This window comes from Clupea harengus, unplaced genomic scaffold, assembly GCF_900700415.2.
Source record: "Clupea harengus unplaced genomic scaffold, Ch_v2.0.2, whole genome shotgun sequence".
Taxonomy (NCBI): Eukaryota; Metazoa; Chordata; class Actinopteri; order Clupeiformes; family Clupeidae; genus Clupea; species Clupea harengus.
The window spans coordinates 149,635-157,256 of NW_024879607.1; the positions used below are offsets into that span (position 1 = coordinate 149,635).

General features: G+C 42.1%; 1 pseudogene; it reads left to right on the forward strand.

The window, feature by feature from the left end:
- The first annotated feature begins 4,563 nt into the window (after positions 1–4,563).
- Positions 4,564–7,481, forward strand: LOC122129241 (annotated as a pseudogene).
- The last annotated feature ends 141 nt before the right edge of the window (positions 7,482–7,622 follow it).

Genomic DNA, 7,622 nt, shown 5'->3' on the forward strand with positions numbered 1-7,622 from the left:
AGGAAAAACAACATGCGCGGTGCAGGCCTCACACCTTATCTTCTCTGATCCGTGTGGTGGCATCTACAAGTACCTCGACATCTCCTACAGCTGTGTTCCTCCAAGTAAGGAACCGGAGCATCTCATCACCACAATCTTGCACTATAAATGCAACATGTTGATTGTAACACAGATGATGAATGTGGTTTTTAAGATGTTAACCAGAGTTAACATCCACTGTCCTTTCTTTCAGAGTCCAGCCAAATATGTCATAGCCTCCATGGCGAACTGGACTGTGGTGTGTATTCCCTCACATTGTTTCCTACAAGACTTTCTTTATATGCTGCACTTGCAAAATGTCCTACAGAGCTTGGCAGTCAGAATCTTTACCACTGGCCTGTATAAGAGTTCCTCTCGTCTCCACAGCAATGTCAGTGCATTTGTAAGGACATTGCTGGAAACAGCAGAGGTTCAGTTTTGGCCAGCGTCGTAATCTAGACATGTTGGTTCCCCTTGATGAAACGTTCCGTTGTTCTCATAAAAGAATGCAGTAGTAACAAGAGTAACAGCCTTCTTCTTAAATAGTCATACGAGCTACAACTGTGCACATAGTCCATGTAAATCACTGCCGGGGTAGGCTCTGATAGAAATAACTTCACCAATTTGGCACAGTTTAGCAGAGATCAAATGACATGGATTTGTAGAACAGTTAGACATTTTGTAGATGGTACGAATAAATATCTGAAATTAATATCGCACTTTGTTGTTTTCCTTAGCTTGTTTGACGACACAAGAGAGATTCCCCCCGAGTTACTTTGGGCCTAAGTTAGAAGACATTTTCACAGTCGACAAGAGTTTTCATACCCGTCATTTGAAAAGAAAAATTATAAATTAAACAAGATACAAAAATGCGATACTTTCCACTTGAAATGACCAATGTTACTAAACAGCTGTGTAGCTAGTACTTAGCTAGCAAGCTTCAGTAAACGCTCACAGACAGGCAAAACCATTTGAAGAAGGAAACTAAAGTTAAGCTGAGTAATCTCAGGTAGCCAACATTTAAAAGGCCAGGAAAATCCCTTAACTGTGATGTCTTCCCGGGTCACGCTGTAGTTAGCCACGTCAGGATCTCTCACGCCACTCCATCTGGGGGCATCCCAAGTGAACCCGAGACCACTCTTCAATTCGACTGTCACTAAAGCAAGCATCTTCGTCAACTGACATAAATTGTCAAATACTACAACTCTGACCTGTGCATTTCCCTGCTGGGGCTGTTGATTGGAGACCAGTGGCAGTAAAACATCCTTGTTGTCGATACATCAACTGCAATCTTTTACCTGCTTGTCAAAATATAACGTCTGTCCTTCCAACCCAGGTTCAAACGTAATCCACATCCACAAAGCAATTACGGCCGACAGATAAAACTACCTGCTCTTCTGGACGACCTGCAAATCAGCTCAGCAATACCAACTGCTACGCTCCCACAACACTCCCCATAATAAGGGATCGGTCAGTACATGACATTAAAAAGACACAAGTTCTGCTGTTAAATGGGTTACTTTGTATTCATCCAGTCCGTTTCCTTAAACCTACAAGCACCTTCCTTGAATGACTGTGGTGTTTTGTCAAGAACACATGTAACCCTTTTTTTCTTACCCGTAAAGATGTGAAGGAAAAACAACATGCGCGGTGCAGGCCTCACACCTTATCTTCTCTGATCCGTGTGGTGGCATCTACAAGTACCTCGACATCTCCTACAGCTGTGTTCCTCCAAGTAAGGAAACCGGAGCATCTCATCACCACAATCTTGCACTATAAGTGCAACATGTTGATTGTAACACAGATGATGAATGTGGTTTTTAAGATGTTGACCAGAGTTAACATCCACTGTCCTTTCTTTCAGAGTCCAGCCAAATATGTCATAGCCTCCATGGCGAACTGGACTGTGGTGTGTATTCCCTCACATTGTTTCTTACAAGACTTTCTTTATATGCTGCACTTGCAAAATGTCCTACAGAGCTTGGCAGTCAGAATCTTTACCACTGGCCTGTATAAGAGTTCCTCTCGTCTCGACACCAATGTCAGTGCATTTGTAAGGACATTGCTGGAAACAGCAGAGGTTCAGTTTTGGCCAGTGTCGTAATCTAGACATGTTGGTTCCCCTTGATGAAACGTTCCGTTGTTCTCATAAAAGAATGCAGTAGTAACAAGAGTAACAGCCTTCTTCTTAAATAGTCATACGAGCTACAACTGTGCACATAGTCCATGTAAATCACTGCCAGAGTAGGGCCTGATAGAAATAACTTCACCAATTTGGCACAGTTTATCGGAGATGAAATTACATGGATTTTTAGAACAGTTAGACATTTTGTAGATGGTACGAATAAATGTCTGAAATTAATATCGCACTTTGTTGTTTTCCTTAGCTTGTTTGACGACACAAGAGAGATTCCCCCCGAGTTACTTTGGGCCTAAGTTAGAAGACATTTTCACAGTCGACAAGAGTTTTCATACCCGTCATTTGAAAAGAAAAATTATAATTAAACAAGATACAAAAATGCGATACTTTCCACTTGAAATGACCAATGTTACTAAACAGCTGTGTAGCTAGTACTTAGCTAGCAAGCTTCAGTAAACGCTCACAGACAGGCAAAACCATTTGAAGAAGGAAACTAAAGTTAAGCTGAGTAATCTCAGGTAGCCAACATTTAAAAGGCCAGGAAAATCCCTTAACTGTGATGTCTTCCCGGGTCACGCTGTAGTTAGCCACGTCAGGATCTCTCACGCCACTCCATCTGGGGGCATCCCAAGTGAACCCGAGACCACTCTTCAATTCGACTGTCACTAAAGCAAGCATCTTCGTCAACTGACATAAATTGTCAAATACTACAACTCTGACCTGTGCATTTTCCCTGACTGGGGATGTTGATTGGAGACCAGTGGCAGTAAAACATCCTTGTTGTCGATACATCAACTGCAATCTTTTACCTGCTTGTCAAAATATAACGTCTGTCCTTCCAACCCAGGTTCAAACGTAATCCACATCCACAAAGCTAATTACGGCCGGACAGATAAAACTACCTGCTCTTCTGGACGACCTGCAAATCAGCTCAGCAATACCAACTGCTACGCTCCCACAACACTCCCCATAATAAGGGATCGGTCAGTACATGACATTAAAAGCCACAAGTTCTGCTGTTTAAATGGGTTACTTTGTATTCATCCAGTCCGTTTCCTTAAACCTACAAGCACCTTCCTTGAATGACTGTGGTGTTTTGTCAAGAACACATGTAACCCTTTTTTTCTTACCCGTAAAGATGTGAAGGAAAAACAACATGCGCGGTGCAGGCCTCACACCTTATCTTCTCTGATCCGTGTGGTGGCATCTACAAGTACCTCGACATCTCCTACAGCTGTGTTCCTCCAAGTAAGGAACCGGAGCATCTCATCACCACAATCTTGCACTATAATGCAACATGTTGATTGTAACACAGATGATGAATGTGGTTTTTAAGATGTTAACCAGAGTTAACATCCACTGTCCTTTCTTTCAGAGTCCAGCCAAATATGTCATAGCCTCCATGGCGAACTGGACTGTGGTGTGTATTCCCTCACATTGTTTCCTACAAGACTTTCTTTATATGCTGCACTTGCAAAAATGTCCTACAGAGCTTGGCAGTCAGAATCTTTACCACTGGCCTGTATAAGAGTTCCTCTCGTCTCCACAGCAATGTCAGTGCATTTGTAAGGACATTGCTGGAAACAGTAGAGGTTCAGTTTTGGCCAGTGTCGTAATCTAGACATGTTGGTTCCCCTTGATGAAACGTTCCGTTTGTTCTCATAAAAGAATGCAAGTAGTAACAAGAGTAACAGCCTTCTTCTTAAATAGTCATACGAGCTACAACTGTGCACATAGTCCATGTAAATCACTGCCGGAGTAGGGCCTGATAGAAATAACTTCACCAATTTGGCACAGTTTATCGGAGATGAAATTACATGGATTTTTAGAACAGTTAGACATTTTGTAGATGGTACGAATAAATATCTGAAATTAATATCGCACTTTGTTGTTTTCCTTAGCTTGTTTGACGACACAAGAGAGATTCCCCCCGAGTTACTTTGGGCCTAAGTTAGAAGACATTTTCACAGTCGACAAGAGTTTTCATACCCGTCATTTGAAAAGAAAAATTATAATTAAACAAGATACAAAAATGCGATACTTTCCACTTGAAATGACCAATGTTACTAAACAGCTGTGTAGCTAGTACTTAGCTAGCAAGCTTCAGTAAACGCTCACAGACAGGCAAAACCATTTGAAGAAGGAAACTAAAGTTAAGCTGAGTAATCTCAGGTAGCCAACATTTAAAAGGCCAGGAAAATCCCTTAACTGTGATGTCTTCCCGGGTCAACGCTGTAGTTAGCCACGTCAGGATCTCTCACGCCACTCCATCTGGGGGCATCCCAAGTGAACCCGAGACCACTCTTCATTTCGACTGTCACTAAAAGCAAGCATCTTCGTCAACTGACATAAATTGTCAAATACTACAACTCTGACCTGTGCATTTTCCTGACTGGGGATGTTGATTGGAGACCAGTGGCAGTAAAACATCCTTGTTGTCGATACATCAACTGCAATCTTTTACCTGCTTGTCAAAATATAACGTCTGTCCTTCCAACCCAGGTTCAAACGTAATCCACATCCACAAAGCTAATTACGGCCGGACAGATAAAACTACCTGTTCTTCTGGACGACCTGCAAATCAGCTCAGCAATACCAACTGCTACGCTCCCACAACACTCCCCATAATAAGGGATCGGTCAGTACATAACATTAAAAAGCCACAAGTTCTACTGTTTAAATTGGTTACTTTGTATTCATCCAGTCCGTTTCCTTAAACCTACAAGCACCTTCCTTGAATGACTGTGGTGTTTTGTCAAGAACACATGTAACCCTTTTTTTCTTACCCGTAAGATGTGAAGGAAAAACAACATGCGCGGTGCAGGCCTCACACCTTATCTTCTCTGATCCGTGTGGTGGCATCTACAAGTACCTCGACATCTCCTACAGCTGTGTTCCTCCAAGTAAGGAACCGGAGCATCCATCACCACAAGCTTGCACTATAATGCAACATGTTGATTGTAACACAGATGATGAATGTGGTTTTTAAGATGTTACCAGAGTTAACATCCACTGTCCTTTCTTTCAGAGTCCAGCCAAACATGTGAAAGCCTCCATGGCGAACTGGACTGTGGTGTGTATTCCCTCACATTGTTTCCTACAAGACTTTCTTCATATGCTGCACTTGCAAAATGTCCTAGAGAGCTTGGCAGTCAGAATCTTTACCACTGGCCTGTATAAGAGTTCCTCTCGTCTCCACAGCAATGTCAGTGCATTTGTAAGGACATTGCTGGAAACAGTAGAGGTTCAGTTTTGGCCAGTGCCGTAATCTAGACATGTTGGTTCCCCTTGATGAAACGTTCCGTTGTTCTCATAAAAGAATGCAGTAGTACAAGAGTAACAGCCTTCTTCTTAAATAGTCATACGAGCTACAACTGTGCACATAGTCCATGTAAATCACTGCCGGGGTAGGGCCTGATAGAAATAACTTCACCAATTTGGCACAGTTTAGCAGAGATCAAATGACATGGATTTTTAGAACAGTTAGACATTTTGTAGATGGTACGAATAAATATCTGAAATTAATATCGCACTTTGTTGTTTTCCTTGGCTTGTTTGAAAACAAAAAAAGAGATTCCCCCTGAGTTACTTTGGGCCTAAATTACAAGATATTAACAAAGTCGACAAGAGTTTGCATACCCATCATTTGTAAAAGCAAACAAGATACCCAAACGCAATGCTTTCCAATTTAAATGAACAACGTTACTAAACAGCTGTGTAGCTAATACTTAGCTAGCAAACCTCAGTTGACAGCACGGACAGGCTAAACCATTTGAAGAAGGAAACTAAAGTTTAGCCTGAGTAATATCAGGTAGCCAACGTTAAAAAGGCAGGAAAATCCCTTAATTGTGATGTCTTCCCGGGTCACGCTGTAGTTAGCCACGTCAGGATCTCTCACGCCACTCCATCTGGGGGCATCCCAAGTGAACCCGAGACCACTCTTCAATTCGACTGCCACTAAAAGCAAGCATCTTTGTCAACTGACATAATTGTCAAATACTACAACTCCGACCTGTGCATTTCGCTGACTGAGGCTGTTGATTGGAGACCAGTGGCCAGTAAAACATCCTTGTTGTTGATACATCAACTGCAATCTTTTGCTTACTTGTCAAAAATATAACGTCTGTCCTTCCAACCCAGGTTCAAACGTAATTCACATCCACAAAGCTAATTACGGCCGGACAGATTAAAACGACCTGCTCTTCTGGACGACCTGCAAATCAGCTCAGCAATACCAACTGCTACGCTCCCACAACACTCCCCATAATAAGGAATCGGTCAGTACATGACCTTAAAAAAGACACAAGTTCTGCTGTGTGAAGGGGTTTCTGTGTAAAAATCTCTGCTCTCCCTTGTACGTCGCTTTGGACAAAAGCGTCTGCTAAATGACTAAATGTAAATGTAAAAAGTGAAGACAAGATGTCACGTCTGGTGAAAGTCTAAACCAGCATCTTTTCCAGTCCGTTTCCTTAAACCTACAAGTACCTGCTATGAATGACTGGGTTGTTTGTCAAGAACACATGTAGCCCCTTTTTCTTTCCCCGTTAAGATGTGAAGGAAGAACGACATGCCTTCTGAAGGCCTCAAACAGCATCTTCTCTGATCCGTGTTTTGGCACCTACAAGTACCTCGACATATCCTACAGCTGTGTTCCTCCAAGTAAAGAACCGGAGCATCCCATCACCACAATCTTACACTACACTCCAAACACGTTCAGTCTAACTTTAATTTTAACAATTTTATAAGACGATAAATTCTTCTAGGCAAAATCTACTTTTGTTTCTTTCCAACAGAGTCCGGCCAGAACATGTGAAGGGCAACAAAGAAAACTGGAATGTGGTGTGTATTCCCTCAAGTCTTTTTTTAGATCACATTCCTTATATGCCGAGCATGCACACTGATCTATAAAGCTTGACAGTAAGCATAGTTACTACTGGTCCCTTAAGACCTTTACTGGTCCCAGTAACAGTATCACTGGACAAAACTCAACCATGCATGCCAAATCTCTCCATAGCAGCCATTTAAGGGTCTCTAGTCTAGATCCACTGGGGACATTCCATCTTAGAGCGAAACCAACCTTAAGTTTTGAACTCCCCAAACCAGTGGAATTAAGGGTGTTATCAGTAAATCTTCTTATAGTCGACATATGTACTGCTATCTTTTCCTTCTGTTACAAATTCTGATGTCTTCCTCTTCAGGTTCCAATGTAATCCATATCCACGCTGCCAGTTACGGGCGAACAGATAAAACCACCTGCTCTGCTGGACGCCCTGCGAATCAACTCAGCAGGACCGACTGCTCTGCATCTACAACGCTCCCTATAGTAAGGGAGAGGTGAGTTAAGGACATCAGAATCAGAATCAGAATAGTATTTAATGCCAAGTAGGTTTACACCTACCTGGAATTTGTTTTGGTGTATAGGTGCATACAGTGAACATAAAACATACAAACACAATAAGTACTA